This window comes from Anas acuta, chromosome 5, assembly GCF_963932015.1.
Source record: "Anas acuta chromosome 5, bAnaAcu1.1, whole genome shotgun sequence".
NCBI classification, from domain to species: Eukaryota; Metazoa; Chordata; class Aves; order Anseriformes; family Anatidae; genus Anas; species Anas acuta.
This window is the reverse complement of record NC_088983.1, coordinates 28,221,569-28,244,290: the sequence shown is the minus strand read 5'-3', so window position 1 is coordinate 28,244,290 and position 22,722 is coordinate 28,221,569. Positions and strand designations below refer to the sequence as shown.

The 22,722-nt window shown below is 46.5% G+C and overlaps 1 long non-coding RNA gene across 1 annotated transcript in view; it reads right to left on the bottom strand.

Annotated features, from left to right (window-relative positions):
- Nucleotides 1–764: 764 nt before the first annotated feature.
- Nucleotides 765–22,722, bottom strand: part of LOC137857215 (uncharacterized) — a 183,194-nt gene continuing 161,236 nt past the window's right edge. Inside the window, exons 4-5 of the long non-coding RNA XR_011097011.1 lie at nt 17,885–17,961; nt 765–3,755 (exon numbers count right to left, since the gene is read on the bottom strand). This is a non-coding gene — a long non-coding RNA (uncharacterized lncRNA). The remainder of the gene's footprint in view (nt 3,756–17,884; nt 17,962–22,722) is intronic.

The following is a 22,722-nucleotide window of genomic DNA, read 5'->3' as shown; positions in this document are numbered from 1 at the left end:
ATGGTGGGGTTTAGGTAACGAGGCCAGGGATGCTGGCAAGAGAAGCATGACCACATTGTGCCCCTGCACAGGAGAAAGGGGCTCATTTTTACCTTTCCTCTCCACCTCATCCTGCCATGGGACCAGAGCAGAATGGTGATTTGGGGGCCGTTTGTTGGATAACCATGAAGTTGTTCAAAATGTGCCCTCTTTGGCTCAGTGAGGAGCTGACTGGCTTGCAAGGAGAGATCCAAGCAGCCACAGGGAGCTCTGAGCTTTATCCTGGACAGCAAGGACCCTTGAGATTGGGTGAGATGGGACCTTCGCTTCAGCTCAAGTTCCTCCTGTTGCTATTGTGGGTCAGCAGATAAATCACAAGCACAGCTTGGAAATCCCTGGGGAGGAACAGCTTGGTGTGGGTCCGGACACCCAGCAAACCTCCACATCTATCCCAGCTGGTCCAGCAACCTCCTGCTCTGCTGGCACATGAGAAGACGAGGGGGCAAAGAAAAACACCAGCAGAAAAGTGTGAAATGTTGTTGAGTGCCCCAGGGAGGACTGGGAAAGTCACCCTTTTGGTCTCAGGGTTAGCAGGTAGCTCTGCAGGAGGCAACACTTCACAGGGCATTTTTCCAGTGGGATATGTGGTGAGATAAGGGGAAGAGGGAGTGTGTAGCTCGCTGTAGCGAGGTGGTCAAAGCCTTTGCAAGGTGCATAAATCACTGTCTTGGCTTTATCTGGATATGAGTAGATACAGGGAGAAAAAAACAAACACACACATAAAAAACACCAACCAACACGTACTGTTTATTGTTATTGTTTCAATCCAGAAGCAGCTGAGCCGTTTTCCTAGCATTCAACGAGTAGTGCTAGTGCCATCGGGACAGACTCAGCCTCCAAGCTGCTTTCTCCACCTCCATATCCCCTAAAAATTTCATCCATTTCACTCTTCGGCTCTCAAAAGGTCATTGTTTGTTTATTTTTTATTTTTTGGTGATGTACCTAGCTGCACTAAATGAAGGAAAGAACTGTGTTTGTTTGTTTGAAATAGTTTTCTTGTACATTACTGTCCACTGATGTTTTATATGGCTGTGGGGAAGCCTGGGCAAGGCATTGATGCATCACGGATTATTTCACTTGTCTGCACTCAGCAATAGGAAAGGCTCAGACTGCCTGGATTCTGCACCTATTGTACTTCCCACCTGTAATGCATTATCAATAAAGCAAATCAGTTACAGTAAGCTACTGGCACCTGGTATCTTTCACCCTCTTGCCTTGTTTCTGTGCTCCCAGGTGTGCTCACTCTGAGGAATGCACTTACTCATTAAGATCAGGTCAGCCTTTGCAGGGAGCCCTGTGAGAGCCTCTTTCCCTGCCTTGTATCTGCCAACAGCAAACCTCTCCTGGGTTTCAGAGCCCTGTGTTTCCCCAGGCATGGTGAGGACCTCTGGGTAGCAAACACAAGCCCAGCTTTGCTTTCTTTGAGCACTGCTCATTGACCCTGCTGAAGAAGCTCACAGATTTCTTTGTGTTCATAGACAGTAAGCTGAAATATCAAAGTTTTTATTTTTCTGGAAACATAAACCAATAAGAGAGAAAATTATTTCCTGTTTCAGGGGAGGAACAACGTGGGATGGTAGAACTGGCAAGAAGGCATGAACTCAGTGGCCATATTTTTGGCTTGTCACGGTTTGGTCTATGAAGCAGCTACTCAGCCTGCAATAATGAAGTGAAGGAAGCAGATTCACAGTGAGGCATGCCTGGAAACATACCTGTCTCCTTAAGCAGACCCCAAAACCATGAACCGTATGTGCATTTTGGGTACAGTTGTCTTAAGCTCCATGACAGGAGCATGGGCACCTGTGGGGGTACACCCCAGCTTCTAGGCCAGAGTATCTCCCTGTCATCCCTCCCTAAATATTTCTGGAATAGGAATTTTTGACACTCGATTATCCCGTCCCAAGCCAGAAGGGCACGCTGATAATGGCAATCTTTGTTTTCTTCACAGCTGGGGCAGAGCCGCAAAGGGAGGGAGGCGATTAGGAGAATATTAAGACTTCATCTTCCAAGACGTTGTTGCTTCTGTTCCTCCTCCCTCTCCCCTCCATTCCCCATGCTTAGCAGAGAAAGCGGCAGGAGTATTATTTCTCAAGGCCTACAATGACGTCAATACGCGGGGTATTTATTTATGAAATTGAATCTAACAGTGGGGGAGAGAGGAGCAGAGGAAGATGGACGCACAGGGCCAGCAGCTGCCAAGTTATAACAGAGCTGCAGCCTCCCAGTATTTTCCTACCCTCTTTCTGGGGGAGGGATGAGGTGCCCACAGCTCTGGAGGCCCAGGAAAAGCAAGGGGAAAAAAAAACAAACAAACAAAAAAAAACGAACCAGGACAGGCTGACTTAGCAGGAAAGGTGCAGTAAGAGGATGGCCTAAAGGAGGTAAATAGCCCCCTTCTGGTGCTGGTGTATTCAGCTTTAGTCCTTCCCCAGGGAGGGCAGTGCTGCAGGCACTGGCCTCCAGGCAGGCCCTGACCAGGTTTGAGCAGCCCTTTCCTCTCAACTTGTTTGATCTTTACAGAGGAAAATCAGGGAGGGTTGAAATGCTGGCTCAAGAACTATATTCTTGATGCCCCTTCTTCATTCACTATTTCAGGCCTAGGCAGCAAAAACCCCAATGAGCATCAGGAGAAGATGCCTTTGGGCATCTCCTTTGCACAGGTGGAAGCTTGGCCAACAGGGCTCAGGTTTTGGTTTCCTCGGTGTGGTTCATCCCAAAAAGAGGGGAAGAGGCAGACTCAATGCCATCCTCTGCACACAGGTAGTCCCTTGCTGGCTTTGGAAGAAATGCTCACAGATAGAAGTAGGGGAGGATGGCTTTTGCCTTTCCCAGCGGCATAGACTAGGATTGGGAAATGAGGAGAGGGAAAGGCAAGCACACAAATGCAAGCATGGAAATCAAAATGTGCTAAAGGAGCACCACAGATCTCCAGGTCTGTTGTCAAAGCCCTGGGTTTCCTGGAATTCCCCTCCCGACTTCCTATAGCCACGCATGGGGAGGAGGCGATGCCCTGGCAAGCTGCCCCCTGCGAAGGCTTTGCTCAGCTCTGCCGCTGCTTGCCATGTCCTTGCAGATGGCATCAAGGTGTCAGCCAGCCCGGAGCTTATTGTTTATCCAAAATAAGGCAAGACGGACATGTTCTGGGGATCTGTTTACAAGTCAGGCTATCTCCAGTTATATAATGACACAAGCCTCGCTGCCAGCAAATTGTTGCTGCGAGCCGGGAAAGACAATTAGATCGCCTCTCCGGGCGGCGAGCGCGGACAATGCAGGCTTTGTGCCACCCGGCCACCAGCCCCGGCATCCGCGGCATGTCTTCGGAGGAAGAGGTGGCCACGGGGAGGTGGCGCGGGAGGGCTCGGGGGCGCCAGGGCCGGAGCCGGTCTGCGAGCGCCTTCCTGTCCGGGCGGCGAGGGGCTGACGGTAAATCGGCCGTCGCGACGCGGGGCAAAAGCAGCTCTGACCCCTCAGCTGCAAAATGGGATGGGGAAGTTTTCGGTGTCCGGCTTCCTGCGCTTCCTCCTGGTGTGCTGATGGGTTTGGGCACTTGCTGAGGCTCCTGGCGCTGCTTGCGGAGTCAGTGGAAAAAATGTGGTAGCTGGAGATGGGAAATACCAAAGCCGCTCAGAAATGCACTCACTTACAAGGGAAAGGTGGTTTCCGGGTGAACTTGTATTCCTGTCATCCGTGGACATTCAGGAGTGCTGCAATGAAACCTGCAAAGAATGATAGCTGAGATAGTTTTTGACCTCTCAGAAATGGGCCACAACTCGTTTCTAGCAGAGGTCTGGACATGGCCCTGGGCAACCTGACATCGTCAACAGCCTTAGATTAATTCAGTGAAATTGCTCATTGCATCAAGAAGAAGCTAGGGAAAGAAAAACACTCATAAGAGAACGCTGTCTGCATGATAAACAAAGGTACATGTAGCTACATTTGCAGGGAAGTGCCAGTAAACATCACTAAATCCTTGTGCTTCGAGGAGCTGAGGGCTGGTGGCCTGGGGGCAGAGGACACTTCTGCTGGCAGCTTGCTAGGACCTGTGCTGAGCCCTTTCACTCCATCCGCTGCAGTGCTGCCCACTGGCTTCATGGGAAGCAGTGTGTTTAATTAAATATGCTCCTGCTCTGAACCACTTGGGAGGTTCCTGATCTCCTGGACAAATGTAGATTGATTTTCTGCTGAGAGAATAGTCACCCTGGCTGCAATAGCTATGTGTGAAAGCATGCTGCAGGTAACTAGATGCATCGTCTGTTTGCAGAGCTCGCTCGGGGCTAATGAAGCACACCTGATGTGCGTGCCCATTGCACAGTTTCTTGGACCTCCAGTCCATCCACGTGGCAGGCAGAAGTTACCGATCACAGTGGCAACCAACAACCTGCCTGAGACATAATGCTCATCTCGGCTCAGCCCAGAGAAATAGTTCCTTCTGGAAGTGAGTCATGTTTCTTCGTCTTTCGAGCCACTTCAAGCAATTTATCTTGCAGACTTTCTGGCTACATTTACATAAAATGCATCCTTCCTTTCTTTCTATTCCTGGTTGCATGCATAGGGTTATTTTAGATGGTCTGTGCAGAGGTCACAGTGACACTGACACAGCACGGTGAGCATGCTAGGCTTTTGGTAGGTGCTCTGCAAGACTTAGGCAGGTGGCAGCTCCTGGTTTCCCTGGGTACTTGCAATGGATTTACATGTCAGCACAACGAGAAATCAGGCTAAGCTGCTGTTTGCTGCCAGAAACTCCATGAGTTAGCCTACAAAGAGCAGGTTGTAGACATGAATAACCTCACAAGACCTCTGGAAGTGAAGGGAGTACGGGTTACTGGCAAAGTTAGGGAGGTGTAAGGGAGGATGGGAAAGCGAAGAGGCTTCCAGGAATGGCTTGTGCACGAGTACGGCATGGTTAGGAACTGTTCCTCCCTGAGCGTCTGAGTGCAGGCTATTATTTATATCCCCATAGCTCTGCCAAGGCTCGATGCCTGGAGCGTTGGAGCTGGAACTCCAGCTCTGAGCAAGCTGGAGGCTTTCATTCATGCCTACAAGATGCAATGAGACCCTTTGGATTCTGAGGGCAAGCAAGGCCAAGCACAAAAATAGTGCAAGGCCTTCACAAGATCCACCTTACGGCTTGGTTTCCGTGCCAAGTAACACAGGTATCTTCAGGGTGGAGAAGAAATGACTGGGAGGTGGATGAGAGGCCTGTGAGCAGTGTGGGAGCAGGGATGGGACAGCCTTTGCAGTCTCGTCCTGTGCAAGAACAGGCACAGCTACCTGAAGACAGCTACCTGAGAAACCAACAAAGGGAGATGGCTCTCCGTGAACCAGGTAGCAGGTCTGGGGACCTTCTTACCAAAGGGTGTTGTGGATAGAAGTTTACATGGATTCAAGGAGAGTTCACGGAAAAGGAATCCACTGAGAGTTACTAAATACATAGAAACCATATCTGGCTCAGGAAGTTCCTGAGCTGAAAATAGTTGGAGGCTGGGGAAGTATTGTATATGTTTGCCCTTGTTCTTACTTCTCCCTAGGCTTCCACTCATGGGCTCTGATGGAGGCCGGATATTAGGTTGGATAGACCTTTGGTCTGACCTTGTGTGGCTGTTTTTATGTCCTTATGTACCTTCAGACTCACGAGGGATGGCTTTATCCTGTTCTTGCATGACCATCTCCAAAAGGTCATCCTCACCCAACACATTCACTGCAGCTCAGGCACTGAGCCCACCCTTATTCAGGTCACAGTTAACTGAGATGCTGACTGGTGGCAGATAAAATCTGCTGGACAGTTTAAGATTTGCAATGACTGCTTTATGCATCATTCCCAATTAGTCCATCACTGTATAGGTCTGATGGTACCAAGTGTTTGGCAACAAGATTGCTTTCAGACATTGCCACCCCTCTTACATCCTTGCTGTCCCATTTGTTCCCACTCCAGCAGACAATGCTGAAACTGCTCTAGACCGAGATGTTTGCATTAAGTTATAATTCTGCTCTAGTCATCGGTTTGCCCACTTCCACTTGGTTTCTGAATCCCTATTGCCACCTGTGCAAGAAAATCCTGAAGCTACCAAGACAGCAGGTAGCTCAGATGAACTGCTTTGGCTTCCCAGCAAACACAAGCACTTGGGACTTTATTCATCCTACTTGGAATGTGTTTTAAAGGGTTTATTTGTAGCGATAACAGTTAGTGCCTTTCTCAGCCTTCTCTTCCCTAGTATTTGAAAGATGAGTCTCCAAATAACAACTGAGCAGCCTTGTTAGCCTTCCCTTTGCATCTTTCCAGCTGGTCCTTTGATGTCTCCTGTCCTGGGTCTCTCACTCTGACTTTGAGAAACTGCTGAGAACCAAGAGCTATCAGGATGCCAGTGACCCCTGAAAGTTAGGGAAAAAAAAAAAAAAAAAAACACAACACGAAAAAAAAAAAAAAAACTTGTCTGGAAAAAAAAAAGAAGAAAAAAAAAACAGAAAGGAAAAAAAGGAAAGATGTATGCCCTGAGCTCCTTCATCCTGTTCTCTCCTCCAGCTAGAGGGCAAAGCATGCATGGTTACACCAAGAGCTACCTTCTGAAATATTCATCAGTTGAAGATTTTGGGTACTTCACAGCAAGCCATCTCTCACGGAACAAAACACCTAGCTCTGTCAATGTTCAAAGCTCTCTGGGGTTGGTGACCTTGGATTATCAGCCTGTTTGCAGTACCAGAGGCATTACTTGGTGCGGGACGCTTGCCCTTGCTTTGCTATCCCTTTTGTCACACCAACAGTGGGTCCCACTGAGGAAACTGCAAAATGAGCCAAGCGCCACCCAAAGACCTCCAGAAGTGGACTGCTGTCGCGACGGGTGGAGTGGGATTTTTGCCTCCACTGACATTCACATTGTTGATGCTCTTTTTTTACTTTTTGTCACTGCTCACATAACCGTAGAAGCTATTCTTAGCTGCAGGGAGCCTAATCTGTAAGAAAATAATAATAAAAAAAGAAATAGCCCTCTGTGAGCCATTTCCACAACAATAACTTGTGGCAGGGAGGAAAAAAGGTTGGCCAAAATATGTAGCCCTCTTCACCAAATAAGGGCCCTTGTCAAGGCAGCCCTGAGTGCTGCAAGGTTTAGGAAGTACAGGGAGGGCTTTGGAGTGCAAGAATGAATCAGCACGGCCATCACGTCACACCCACATGAATAATACCTCTCACTTCCCTTGAATTGTACATTGTGATAAAGACCTAGCTGCCTTTTTCAGTATTCCAGTGTCTGCTTGAAGAGTCAGATATGAAATTAGGTTTCCTGTACCTTAATAGATTAATTTAGTTTGATCTCAAAATGAGGGCACGTGTACTGTCAGGAGCCGAAAAGCCTGAAATGACATATGTTTCCTTTTGTTTTCTCCCTTCTTTTGTGCTTGGCTAGTCTAAATGTCAATTAAAATTGATTTTCACCAAATTTTACTACTGATCCGTCTTCTTTTGGGAAGGTAAATTATGCTAAGTGAAGGATGCATACCGCTCTTGCATTTCAGCAAGGTTGGATCCTGTAAAGTTGTGCACATTAGCTTCAAGTTTAACACTACAAGCAACCCTGCTGGTTTTGCTCCACATAGTGCAGTGAGTGCATGAAAAACCCGGGGTCTTGAGACCCCTTGGAGGTGTTTCTGTGGCATTGGAGAAATATTATCTCCTTTTTTATTCTTGAAGTGTTTTAATTGCTGTGCTTGTCCAGAATTCATCAGATCTCCTGACTGATTTCTGGCTATCAGAAGGAGAACACTCTTGCTCATGGTATTCATCCAGTGTGCCTCATGGTAGGAAGGATGCAAACTCTACACCTTATCTGCTGGTGGATATTACAGCAGAGAGCATGGGTGACAACAGACAAATAGAACCAGGGACAAAACCGTACTTCCAGTAGGGAATGCACACACATTGCAAAATCATCACATTGAAATGTTTTGTTTTCCTTCAGAGACCCATAACACGCTTCCCTCTCACACAAAGGACATGGATAGGAATTTCCCTGGTGACTGTGAAGACAGCATCCTTATCTCAGGGTAACTCGAGATAAAACGTGCGGAAAAGTCTGTGACCTGCTGAAGGCTGCTAAGAAGCTCGGACAGTCCTGCCTGAACTTTCTCAAACTTTGAAGCCCTGTGCTGTTAAAAGAAGCCTTTGCATTTTTACCACTAGATTAGCACTCCCCCTTTAGTGCTACATATATAGGACCGCTGTGCCCAGTTCAAAATGAAAACCCAATACTGCTCGTTTCACTCAGATGATGCCAAGTAGAGTTTTTAGGACAAGATATAACGAGAGAAAGGGGGAAGAAAGGTAACAGAGGCACTGAAGGCAAAGGAAAAGGATCGTGTCAAAATCTTCTTCAGGTCTGGATGCCTTACTGTCTTTCTATTTTAAAACAACCAGTCCTAGACAATTTCAAGTCAAAATTGGTACAAAACTGATTCATGGACAAGAAACTATGCCATAAGGTCCTCCTGGATTTTCCATACTTAAAGGATATAGAAACTAATATCTGTGATATTCTGATGATTCCCTCAAATACCAGAAGGAGTCACAGGGCTTGTCTCCAATTTTTCTATCTCCTTTTTCACCTGTAAATCCCTACCACGTTTAGCAACTTGGTGGTATGTTTCGGAGCTGACAGAATGCTCTTTTCTTGCCAAGTAGAGTCCTGTAATTTTGCAAATTAAACACAGACCTTGTTCATCCTGCCGGCTCTATGTTTTGGGAGGTGGCACTGGGTAACCTGTCAGGCCTTACGGCACAGGTTTTCCTGCATGGGCTCTCAGATTGCAGTCATAAAACCCTTCCATTCATGCTCATATTATGTGTAGTGGCACAAGTCACCTCATGCCACAGGTAAGGGCTACACAAGCAAATGGTACAGCACCCACTGAGGAAGCATCCTGAAGCTTCTCAGGGCCATGCCGTACATTTACGTACTGGCATTATCTCCCAAGAGCCTCAAAACTGTGGCTTTCAATAAAATGTGATTCCACGCTGCTATGAAATGCACCGCTACGCTGTATCAACTAGTCCTAACAAAAGATAAAACGTCCTAGCTCTTGGGCTGCCTGTGGCTTGTGCTGGCCTTGGTTAAATGCCCTGGTTTCCTCGCCTGTGACCAATGCATGTTTGTGGTCACCTGCAGGTAGAGGTGCTAAGCCCCTGGGGCAAGGGTCCTGCACCTCAGGGACCCCTGCCCGGTGCCACGCTCCTCACCACCACCTCCTCCTCCTCCCCGCCGGCTGGAAGGAGCCGAGAGTTTCCAGCTCTCTTGTCCTTCTTCCTTCTTAAAGTGGAATTCGAAGCAACTATATCAAGTCAACAGTCTGGGACAAAGACAATAATAATAAAAAAAAACACATCAGGAACACCCTGGAATTTCCTAGTGATTGCTGATAGCAGATGAAAGCCGCTGAAGAACAGCGTCAATGATTACGATGATTAATGTTTCTTTCCATGTGAATACTACTGAAGGAGGAGAGCTCGTGTGCCTTGAGAGAGCAACATTCCTTTGTCTTGCTCATCTGCCCCTCTCACAGACCTTTTCCTTTTCTTACATCCAAAAATGGCTCATAAGAAAATAAGTCCTCCCAGCCTCACAGCTTGTGTCGCTATTCTAAGCCTGTCCTCTGAAGGCTGGTCAAAGTTAAACCGACAATTTTTCAGGTCTCTTCCCTCCCCTTTATTTCCCCCCCTACCTCTAAGGGGACCCCATTTTAATTATTATTTAGGAAAAGACAGCTGCTTCCTGTTTGTATCATTAATTTATTTTGTTTCCTGAAGGGAAGCTTCGGTGAAAAGAATCAGTGGATAGCTGGAACGTCTCGCAAAATATCACTGGCTGCACGGGCCAAGGTTAAATACAATAGCTAGGTTTATTTTTAAATGATTATTATTTTTCTAAGTTCATGCCAAAGCAGAGACTAAAATTCTAGCACGCGTAACTAAGCTTTTACAGTAAATTCTGCCTTTCATACATAACTCCCCAGAAGGGAGATGAGCATTCTTAGTTACAACAAAAGCTCAAATGCTAATTTCCCTCCAACTATTATGAAAACCAAGGCCTGAGGGAGATAAGGTGCGGTTCCCTTTCTCTGATTTCTCAAAACCTCACACTCTGGTAAACTCGGTGTGCTAAAATCATGCCTAACCATCACGCCAGCCTTCTGCAATGAGCTGACTGGCACAGTGGATGAGGGGAGAGCAGTGGATGTTGTTTATGCCAGTTTTAACAAAACAAGGCTTTCAACACTGTCTCCCATAGCATCCTCACAGAGGAACTGATGAAATATAGATAACATAAATGAACAGTGAGGTGGCTTGAAAGCTGGCTGAACTATTGAGCTCAAATGGTTGTGATCAGTAGCACGAAGCCAAGCTGGAGATCATTCACTGGTGGTGCACCCCAGGGGTTGATACTGGGGCCAGAACTGTTTGATATCTTCATTAATAACCTGGATAATGGAACTGAGGACACCCTTAGCAAATTCACTGGTGAACAGCACTGGGAGGAATGGTTAATAGAGCAGATTGCTGTGGTGGTGCCATTCAGAGGGAACTTGGCAGGCTGGAGGGATGGGTCAAGAGGAACCCCACAAAGTTCAAAGGGAACCACAACGCCCTTCGCCTGGCTGGGAATAACCCCAGGCACCAGTACAAGCTTGGGGCCAACTGGCTGACTGGAGTGAAGCTCTAATAGCTCAGATGGACCTCGCTGTCCTGGTGGACAATGGGTTGACTGTGAACCAGCAACGTGTACTTCTGGCAAAGAAGGCCGAGTGTCCTGGGCTGCATTAGGAAGAGCATTAAGAGCAGGTAGAAGGAGGTGATCCTTCCCCTTTCCTTGGTCCAGAGAGCTGGGTCCAGATTTGGGTGTCCCAATGAAAAACATAGATGTGCTGGAATGACCCAGAAAGATGATTAAGAGATTGCAATATCTGTCATATTAAGAGGGGCTGAGAGAGCTGAGACTTCAACCCGGAGAAGAAAAGGCTCAGGGATGGTCTCACCCCTATGCATAAATAAATACCTTACTGGAGGAAGGAAAGATGGAGTCAGACTCCTCCCAGTGATGCTCAGTGGCAGGATAAGAGGTGGTGGACACAACTGGAAAGAAAGGAGCTTCCATTTAAATATTAAAAACATCTATTTGTGCTGTTAGGGTGGTTGAACCCCAACACAGGTTGCACAGAGAGGTGCTGAGTCTCCATTCCTGAGATACTCAAAACCCAACAGGATGGGGTCCTGCATGACCTGATCCAGCTGATCCTGCTTGAATGGGGCTGTAGGAACATAAGGTTTCATGAGGTGTCTTCCAACCTGAGCTATTCTGAACCCAAGGCTGTGACAAGAGGCCCAGGAACAAATGAGGTTCCAGAGCTCCTCCAGTCTGGTCTGAGGCACAAGTCCCAGGGCCGATGCCAACAATGACTATACAAGGAGCTGTGAGCCCCACCTCTCGCAGAGGTCTGTTACAGCACTTGAAAGCTGCTACCACAGGCTGTTCCCAAGCCACTCAGACCCCAAAACAGCTTCTCACTATTTTGGCAGTCTAGTCCTTTCCATTCACTTCAGCAGAGAGGCGCCCACTGGCCTTGTAGCCTACTGCCGTCCAGTGTTCCCGCGGCGAGGAGTTATTTGGCACCAGCCCTGCTGACCTTTTCATGAGACCGAAGATTACAGGAGGTTTTATTTATTGCACATGAAGTAACCCCTCGTCCCCCACCCCATTTTTCCTGGTTTCCTTTCTTATGTTTGGTTCTTTCCTTCTCTAGGAACTTTCACATGCCAAGTTGCTTTGATGGAAACCACTACTTGAGAAAGAGAAATTGCACAAGCCCTTTCTTCTACTCCCTCTTCCTATACTGTGTATAAGTTACAATTGAATAATGAGCTTTTTTTTTTTTTCTTTCTTTTTTTTTTTTCTTCTCTTTCTTATAAAGAGTTTAAGGCTGCAAAGTCACCTGCAAGGGGTTGGATATGCTAAGATATGCTCCAAAGAATGGAGTAGAAGCTAAACAATAAAATGGGCAAGGTTTTAAATGTAGGGAAAGCTACGCATTATTCCTTACCCTTTCATTGACTGAAATGACTGAATTTTTTCAGCACCTCTCCCTTGGAAAATAAGTTATTGAATTGAACACTTAGCCTGGAAAAGCTGAAAACTACTGAAAAGCAATCTTTTTTAAAAATACCTTATAACCTTCGTTCTAAGCTGACATTGCTGACAGCAAGCTGGTGCAGGATTTTTGGCAGAAAATCACTGCTGCTGCACACACTTGCGTTAAAGACAGGTAGGGTGAGCAATGGTCTTGGGGCCTGAGAAAGCATGTTGTCCTGTGCCTTGGAAATGTGGTACCCCTCGGCTCCATGTGATGAGCAGAATGAATGAGCAAGCACTGCAACCGCATGCAGAATTAATAATTCCGCCGCATCCCGGGAAATGCTATTTTTTCCCCAGGAAAGAAATAATATTACAATGTGCACTAATGAGCAGGCAAAGAACCGCCATTTGAAATGGGGATTGAATTTGAGGTTCGCCCCCCGGGGCTAAGTGCAACCAGCTGAGATGGTTTCGCAGCTCGTGTCCCGCCGGTTAACACATGCACCGCTGCTCAGCCACTTCCCACCAGTGCACGAGTCCGAGGCTGGGCTCCTGCTGCACAGCCGCGGCTGCGTGAGGCACAGCCCTTGAATTATAAAAGACTTGAACTTCCTTTTCATCCAGGAGATGGGTGGGAGGCTTTTGATGGTACCATTTCCTGCCGGAGGGACAGAATTGGGAAGAAAAATAAAACTTTAACCTCTTCACTCAACTATGGAGGAGATAGTCTCACCATTGGGCAAGGTTTATTCTGCTGGGAAGCTTGGGCTATTCCCATCCCGGGTATAGCACAAGGTCAACAGCAGCAGTCTCCAGGAATATTAATCTTTCACCCCTCAGACCGTGCCATGGGTAATTAATCACTTGATTGCATAACTTCTTGTAAGACAGGAAAAATAAGCTGCCTTTGCCAGCTTTTTGGACAAGTTATTTCGCATACATTTGAACTTTCTTCCAGTACTTGTTGGGTTTTGATTGCAATGAATGAATCGCATCCAAACCCTTTCCCAGCCGTGGAGGAGCCAGACAGCGAGGAGGCGCGCAACGTCTCAGGGTGACGCCGGGGAGAGGGACACCCCCGCGGTTCTGGGGGGATCCCTCCAAGCTCCCAGCAGGTGAGGAGGCCCAGCATTCAACCGAGCAGCTCGGCCTGGGGGGAATAACAGAGCACAGCGCTTACCCTGCCTTTTACATCTGCATGTAATTGAAAGCAGGATCTGGCCAAGCTGCTGTTAACTCCGGAGAGCTGGAACTCGCTTAGGAGTGGAGAAATCCTGGAGTTTAATCCTAGAAAGTGAAGTTTTGTTGTGCTGCGATCACCTGGGACATACCGCTGCGATGGGCCCAGCTGTGGGAGACCTTCAGGCGCGGGAGCTCACGGAAAGCTGCGAGGGGTGTTGAGCCAAGTGAATTGCTGGAGGGGCTGAGCATCAGCTAAAGCCATCTCCCCCTCCATGCTGTGGGGCACGTTCTCTATTTCTTTGTTAAAGAGGGGTGAAAAAGCATGGTTTTATTTAAAAACGTTATATGGCATACCATGTAATGAAATGGGAAACAAGGTGCCCAGAATCTTCTTCGCTCCTCAGCCCACATGGACACCAGCCAACCCATTTCCAACCCTGTGTCTCTGACCTCAGGCAGAGGAGGAGGCATCCCTGTGGTCCCCGATGCTGGTGAGCACTGTGGCAGCCCCAGGCTAAGAGTCTTTAGGCTCTTTGGATTGCCCCAGATAAATATTTGGTGAAGCTTCACCCTCTCCTTGCATTGGCTCAGATCTCCCAAAGTGGGTCAGCCTGAGGCTGGTGGTGATGCAAAAGGACTAAACCCTCAAAAGAAGTCTGAGTTAGGGCAGTGCTCTCCCAGGTCCTAAAGTGGAGGGCCCTTGGTGATGCATGGAGACAGGGAAGCTGGAAAAAAGAAAAAAAGTGGCCACAAGAATCAGAACTGGTGAGGGCTGATGGATGAAAGCACTATTCTTTAACAGCTCTTGGAAAAGCAGTCAGGAAGCTTGGTTTGAAAGCATTCCTATGAAGATCACTTTATCCTTTGGCACTACGTAGTCCTTTGGTAAAAACAGAGAAATGTTTCCCTGTTTTAAGTGTTTTGAGATCCTTGCAGGGAAGATGCTAGCAAAGCAGATGGTGTAGCCCTGTGTGTTATTAAGTGTTTCTGCATGTTACAGTGTTAGGAGTGACACACGGGGAATCAACACAGTGAAATGTAGTTTTCCAAAACCACATTGACTGAGCAGGGACAAGAGAGCAGAGTGGAAATCCCATGAACATATGGTCACACCCGCTGCTGTATATGGGTTTTGCTTGTGTCTCTTCTGCTTGACCCGAGGCTCCTTGGTGCTCCCCCCAGCATCCCCATCCCTCTCTGTAAGGAAGGAGGCACTGAGCAGCTCCTCATCTGCCCAGGGTGTTGGAGACCACCAAGAAACAGCCTATACCTTTTCAGCTGGATGCTTTGGCTCGTGCTTTGTGGAGTAAAAGCATCCATCAAGCGTGCTGTGATGAGAGCTCTGACGTCTTCCCGGCTGTACATGCTAACATGTGCTCCTTGCCATGCAATGTGTGGCCACAGGCGGCTCACGCTCCATCTGGCCATAGTTAAAGGGCTATCAAGAGCAGGTCATCCAGATGAATTTCCTCCAAATCTGGTATTGCACCAATGTAATGACATGACGCTGCTGAAACACAGGCAAATTAAAAACAAGGCCAGACGCAGCTATTCCCCAGGTACTGTTCACATGAATAAACAAGATAAAGTCTGGGAAGAAAAGCGCAGGAAATGGTTCTATTTACGGCTTGATCACACATCTTCCAAAAGCAAGCAAGCCAGCTGGACAACTTACTATCTTCAACCACTCTCCTGCTGCAGGATGCTGCCCCTCCAGATTGGTTGGCAACGAACTGAAAGTAGCTGAGAAAGCAACCGCCCAGGCAGTTCAGACAGCAGAGCAAAAAAGATAACAACTTCCAATGGGCGATGGTGAGATACAGGTAAGGGCAGACTGGAGGGGCTGGTGTCTTCAGCTGAAGGGCAAATAACAGCAGGCGAGGGGACAGTTTGGAGGAAGCAGCAAGGGAACCAGTAGGAACCAGTTCACCCAAATATCTTGCAGCTCATGGACCATGAAGTTTTCCAGCTTCCATCTGTGGAATCCCTGTTGCCAGCTCAGCTTCCTGGAAGGAGAATCTGCTTAAACCAAAGTTTAGCTAGTCCCATGAGAGGCAATGTAGAACCAGCTTAGGTCAGAAGTTAGGAGGCTCAAAGCAGCTGTAAAACTTCTCAAGAAATACTTCTGGTCTGCCTGGTCAGTTCAAGAAAGATTTATATGTCCTTGTCCTCACTTCTTCCTCTTGCTTCACATGTAATGGAGGAGAAGGGAAGAGAAGCAGCAGAGTCTAACATGTTGGGGCATCCCCTTACCATGACCCACTGCGGCAAGTTTGGGACAATCTGCCAGAGATGGGTGCAAGTCAATCAAGCTACTTTAAAAACAGTCTCATTTTTAGTAGAGTGAATTAGGAGACGGGCATTTCAGTTCACACAGTTGCAACATTTGCACTCAGAGCATTAAAGCTGAGCGAGCCAATGACTGTGTTTTCTTGAGCAAAATTCAAATAGGCACCTGATGATGCAGTTGCTGATCCCTGATGAGTGACCCCCCCCCCCATCTTGACTCTTGTGCACTGATGGACAAGGGTGGTTTTCAGCAAGGTGTCTACCATCCTCACATTCCTTTGCCTCTTCTCCAAGAGGCTGAATGTCAAAGCTCCATGATCCGGGTTTGAATGAATTGCCTTGCAAAGATCAGAAACTGCTAACTTTTTCCCCTAAGTGACTGCAAATCAAACATTCCATTGTGATAACATAAAGGTTAAATCACCCTGGATTTTGCACACATTTGTAAGAGTGTGAGGATGTGCAAGTGTGGGCAGGAATTGTTGAGGACAGCATAATTAGGAAAGCTTCAGGTTGCATAATGTCTGGAGTCTGCAAGCTAATATGGGAGACTGTTGATGCCTCATGCATTACAAATTTTCCTGAGAAACTTTGTAAAGCATTGGTGCGGTCAAGGAAGATTTTGCTTATCCTATTTACAGAACTGTATAACCAATGAGGCAACTAAACCAGCGGCTTTGGTGGGACACCCGCTGCACATAGCGGTGTCCCAGAAATAAAAATGTCTCTGCAGCCCCTTTTGGAAATGAGATGAGAGACTCATGAATGCAATGTAATGCTTGCTTGTGGCTGATGATGAAGATATAAAGTTGACTTTGTCCCCTCTCCAAGATGGTTGCAAGGAAACTCCAAAGTCTGTTAATTATAAATTTCTAAGTACCTGTCAAATATTTTAATTGCTACCTGTTTAGAAGAAATATCTCAAGTTTATTTCCAACTCAGACAACATGAATTTGGATATCTGCTATGAAGATAATATTTTAGTTAGGTCTTCAGATTTTATTTACTTTCTACTCTTGTTTGCTTTGTGTAAGTTTATAACATGGTACTTTTCTATTCTTCTTAGAATTTTCCTTCTCTTGAAGATTTTGATATAGAAACTGGGAAGGATATGAAGAATCATCTGGTACCTGGTAGTACTAGATTGCATGGCATCATAATGGTTTTGCACTTCAGTGGAAAAGGGCACTCTACAATTTCAAGAAAGTGAATGTGTCCGTCAAGCCAACATGAACATCATTTAAAAGAGTAAAATAAATAGTTCCTTGAGCAAGGTTTTCAAGGTGTACCAGAAAAGTAGTGTTTTGGTCATAATTCTCATTGCTAGTTTCCATTCCTAAAGCAAAACCTACTACTAGCAAATGAATTCATGAAGGGAGAAGAGGATTTCCAGGAATACATGCATCTTTCCTGGGACACGTAACAGTTATCTTAGCTCCTCTATATTCTAGGCCAGACAGTTGAAAATAATACGAAACAAACCCTGAAGGAGCTTTGCTCAAAACGAGCCAGTTGCTGTGAAGCCTTGAATGCATTGGGCTGTATGGGCAAGCTGTGAATTTGGCTGCAGAAGTTGAGTAACCAAGAAGAACCAATATTGTGGTTGGGAAAATTTCCGATTGCTGGCTTGGTTGGAAGCACTAGACATCCAGAGTTTCTGCCAGGTGCCATCAACCCTCTCACCCACCACACCCCAGACTACGCCTGCTTTCAACCGGAGGCCCAGGGCTTTGGCTATTTGTATGACAAAGTTGGTCATAAAATTGTTGCAATGCCAATCAAGGGGAGTCTTGGAGCTAACCCTAACCTTGGCACCATGCTCCTGCCATAATATCTCCCACCGCTCCAGGGTGCGGTGCCTCTGCTTCCATTCCTTGCGTGCCAGGAAAAGTGGAGGCATGAGTAAAAATAGGCATTAAACACAGGACAGCTGTTGCCATTGCGCGATAGCAAGCTCACCTCTCTGCTGCTGCAGAGATGGCACACAGAGGGGACCTGGCTTGTCTCGTAGCCTTTCTTTGTAGGCTGGATGTACTTTCATTGGAGTGATACACACGGTTTTCCAAAAAAGTTTTTGTTTGCAGAAATGCTTCTGGAGCCTGTGCGACTCTTCCTGTCAACCCAAGGGCTTATGAACATGCTCACGTTGCCATTCATGCCATCTTGCAGTCAATGCAGCTCCCATAGCACCGAGGGGAACTTGGTGTGCTAGCTTTCACACCCCAAACCCAACCTGAGTGGTCTGCATGACAGCAGCTCACCTTCGGCTCAAACGATCATGGGGTTGTCCTTCTCCATCAGTCAATGTCATCTTCTAGCCATCAGAGCACAATCACATCTGCAAACACACATGAGAAAAGAAGTTTTCAATGCTTTTTGGCTCCCACAAGAAGCTGAAAAGTGACCAGCAAAAGAGGAAAACTCCATTTGGTCATTAATTTTTATTTTATTTTTGAACTTTTTGCAAACCATGTGTTAAAAATGCTTTCCTGCCCAAGGAGACTTCATGTGAGGGAAAAGTAAAGCTAAGTTACAACTTCCTAAAAATAGGACTTAGCGTTTTATAATTCCTTCCCTCCCCCCATGGCTGTGCAGAGCCACCCCACCCACATGAAGTGCTGTCTGACTCACTCCTCTGTCTCGCTTGGAGAGAAAGGCTTTCCACCGGCAGGGGCACCTGGTCAAGAACATGACATTCAGGGTGGTGTTGCCTCTTTACATGTCGAACCATTTTACGTAGCTTTACATCTATGACTACAGGGACCTTCGCATAGACATAAGCATTACCAGTGGAGGAGACATGCTGTCATATCCTTGCTGTAAGGAGAGAGATCAGGTCTTCTGGAAAATTAGCCTTCTTTGGCCAAGCTGACTCAATGGCTTGGACAATAAGACATCTCTTCTGTATCAGTTCATTTGCAGTGCTGTGTTCCTCAGGCAGCATTACCCTCTGCTATTCTGGGAACACACATTTGACCTCTGTTACACGGGTTTATTGTCAACATGTGTCCACTGGGAGCCTCAGCAACTTCTCCCATTGTCTATTGTCTTATAAACAGGCTTATAAAAGCACTACAGGAAAGCCAATAACACACCAAAGTGGAAATTGCTGGTAACTCAAAGGCTTTACTTTCAACTTCTGAGACGCGGTAGAAGAGGTGAGGCGCAGGGAAGGGATGCAGCCTGCTCTCCTCCGTGTCCTGAAGCCTCAAAACCTAGCTGTGTTGGGATGTAGCGTGGCCCCACAGCTTTAAGCTTGCTAGATGCATCATGAGAGGGAGCCTGCTGGATGAACTGGGGTTACTGGTCTCCAACGGCTTCAAGGGGAAAATAATAAAAAGAAGAGAGAAAAGCTGGTGGCAAAGAAACTTTGCCGGCTGATCCTAAAGTGAAGTGCAATTTTTTCTTTACCAAAACTCCCTGTTTGTGGCTGGGCTATTGTGGTAAGCTCAGAAAATATGCCTTTTTACAGTTAACAGCACTGAAGTGGCTCCTCTTAAGACAAGAATGACACAAACCCTTGGGAGCATCTTCACCCACGGGAAGGCCAGCAGCATCCTTAGGAAATATCCCCATGAGACCAGTTTAGTCATCCTCAGTTTCATAACGTTCAATGTCCAAACTGGGATGTGCAGAGGCAGAATCCCCTCTGATTTAGGGACGGTCCCACTGCTCCCCTTTTGCTGCTGTGGCCAGACAAACAGGGGGCATTTTGGAAGAGTCATGTTTCCTCCCCATGGAGAGTGGGGCGGCTCCCACCACCCAAGCAAAAGGCAAGGATGGTCCAGCATCTAACATTAATGGTTTCTCTTGGGCAACCAGGCCTGGCAGATGGGGTAGGAGCAGAGAAAATGGGACAACAGAGACCTACATCAGTGCTGCTACCAGAGACATGCTGTTCCCTTTGGTGGCAAGGGCAGGGAAAGGGGACGCTGCATCCCTCAACAGCCATCAGTAGGTTCCAGAGCTAATGGGATCCCAGCTGGTGGGCTGTGCTGGTATGCTGTGCTGCCAACTGGTAGTGTTCAGTCAGGATGAGGAGAAGCTCTCAGTGTGGCTAAGTCCAAACAAACTTGAATGTAGCAAGATTAAAAAAAATAATTGCAGGAGGCAAACAGAGGAGGGATGCAAAAGAGACACTGGGCTCTGCTGGCCGTCTCGGTCACATCTCTCCCCATATCCCACAGAGAATGGTGAGGTCAGGGAAGAGTTTTGAGCTTCTCCCTATATTTTAAATGTTCTTCTGCTCTCGGTGCAACTTTTGCCTTCCTCAGCAGCACCCCCCAGCGCTGCAGTAGGCACCCTCACTGGATGGGGTCCTGAGCTGCGCTCAGCACTGCAATTTCTCCAGGAAAGCAAAGGCTCCCATCCCAACAGGGACCATTTAAAAGTTGCTCAAGAGGCTGCAAAGGTTGTAATTCTTTGCTCTCTGAAGGGAAAGATGCTTTAGCTGGATGAGAAAGAAAACACCCAACAGCAGCAGCACCAAGAAAACAAACGAACTCCAGCGTTTGTTTACAAGAGCACATTCATTGGTGTCTGGAGGGATGACTTAGTCTGAAATGAAAAGGAGTGGCAGCAGGCGAGCTGTGCTGATACACAAGTCTACCTCCTGCCGGTGGGTGGCCCCAGGGGTGGCTTTCCCCCCTTCATGGGCATCTTCACATTCTGCAGCCTGGTTCAGTGAACAAAGGGAGCTGGAAAAAGCACCAGGGCACATGGTAGGATGGGTAGGTACAGCATACCTACAAGGAAGACTACAGCATAAAAGCATTTGCAGGCACCTGAGGTCTCAGAAATGGCATTAGTAATTGACTGTCCATCCCAGCATACAGAAAATCTCACAAATGCTGCTCACCCTGCAGATGGACAATTGCTTCTGCATTCAGAACATCTTCCAAAGACTATGATTAACACCGAGGCACCTTCTAAAGTCCCTCTTTACCCACTATTAATATTTGAATTTGGGTGTTATGAATTGCCCATTCTTTACACATCAAAATATTATGTTTCTTCACAAAAATGGAGTTGAATTTCTTAAAGTGGGCATTACCACATTAAGGCCAATGCCCTGAGCAGTGAAGAGAATCACCATTAAAGCTGTGAAGCTCTAATGCTGAAAAAAAAATCCAAGGGAGGGATCAACTCTAGAGAAATCACCAACTTCGCGTCTTAATGCACCTACAAAGAGGACTTCACTTTCTCCCTAAGCCCAGACAGTGTGGGGCACACCTTGCTGGTGCAGCTTCTCCAGAAAAATGTCTTCTTCACATCCAACTCGACAGGAGCTGTGTCTGTGCTGAGACAAGGTGAGAAGGGACATGGGCATTGGGAAGGGAGGTACTGCCTGGCTTTGGGACTGCCCCCGTGCCCCTGTCTTCATAAGCACTCTTTCACCCTCCCTTAAGTGGGTATCCAGCTTTGGTCCTACAACTGCCTTGTTCAGCTGATCCTCTCTCGGCTCTGATTTCATTTCTTCAAGCTGCATTACTATTCAAACAAGGAAGTAAAGCAGCTGTTTGGACCCTAAAACTTAAAAACCTCAAGAGTCACAAATCTTCCATTTATGCCTTTCTTATGTGGTCCAGACACATTTTTCAGGCTTGTAGCATCGTCTGAGCCCTGTTTTCCTTTATTTTGCCTCTGAAATTGGCAGCGAAGTCTGTTTGCACTATGTAACCAAAAGGTATATTTGTCGCTGCAGCAGTACATCTCGCATGGAAAATGGTCTCTCTCATTTCTTCCCCCTGTAATTCTCGGAGTGGCTTGGCATTGCCGGGGACAGGTGCTTAAGAAATGCTGATATATGGCAATTTCACATTACTGCGTGAAGCCGAAACTTGTTTGCATACTAATATAACAGAAGACTACTACTGTGCTTCAGCTAAATCTTGGATTTATTAACATCATGCAGGCTGGGACTGTGAATGGCTGGCAAACCTGCACGCTTGAGCATCTGTAGAAAGACACTATGAATTAAAAACCCTTATTCCATTAAGAAATGGTTTCAGAAATCCAGAGTGCAGGGGGAGAGCGCTGGTTGGCTATTGGTGACGTCAGACGCATGTCAATAATATTACTTAATGGGTTTTCCTTCTCTTTATTCATAAGTTCCATTCCATGCAGCTATTGCCCCGAAGGGTAATTATTACACTTTTTGGGTGGTTTTGCTCTTTTGGCCTTTGGACCCATGCCTCAGAAAACCACCCAGGGTATCCAATCTCATAGAAAGGCTTTGTGGCCAGTCGTGTTTTCTGGAGTAAGGGCTTTTTTTTTTTTTTCTTTTTTTTTTTTTTTTTTTTTTTCTAACTTAACTAAGCCACGTAAACGTTTCAAAATATCTTTGGTTTCCATCGGTCCTAAGACGTCATTGCCCACCCGAAGGGACAGCTACGCCCCACATCTCTGGCAGCACCAGGAGGACGCTCATTTTTCTTGGAGGGAAACAACACAAACGAGATCATCTTTTAGGCAAAAGGACATTTTGGAGAAATTGCTTTACTTAACATTGCATATTTACTCAGTTCTCGCATCTTCAACCATATGGTGCCGTTAGGAGCTTCAGATTGTCCCTGGTGCTGATATTTACCTATTTTAATACGTTTCAGTATTCATTTATTTATTTTACTTATTTTTTTTCTGAAGCTGAATGACAAGACTCTACACGTGCAATTTCAGTTTGCTTCAGATTTGAAGTTGATTTTTATGCCATATTATAACCATATTTATTTAGGTTCCCACATTCTGTCAAAGTCTGTTTACACAAAGAACATTTGTTTTCACTACTGCTTGCGAGGAATGAATATAATAAGTGCCAAGGGATTTTGAGAAGTTGAGAGAATTAGTATTTGGAAACAATACATTCGGCTATTTCTTAGGGGAAGATTCATGGAGCACAGACACATTCTCCACTAAATCTATCAGGATGAAGTAGTTCTCATGGAGACAAAGCATATTCAGTCTCTTCTCAAGTTTCAAACGTTTTATAAAATCAAGAGAATTTCTGGAAACAACAACAGCGCTTCTTTCTCAGAGAAAAATGGATAAAGTAGGTTAAGACAATTTTCCTTGTTGAAGTCAAAATCCGAAGCCTGGCACT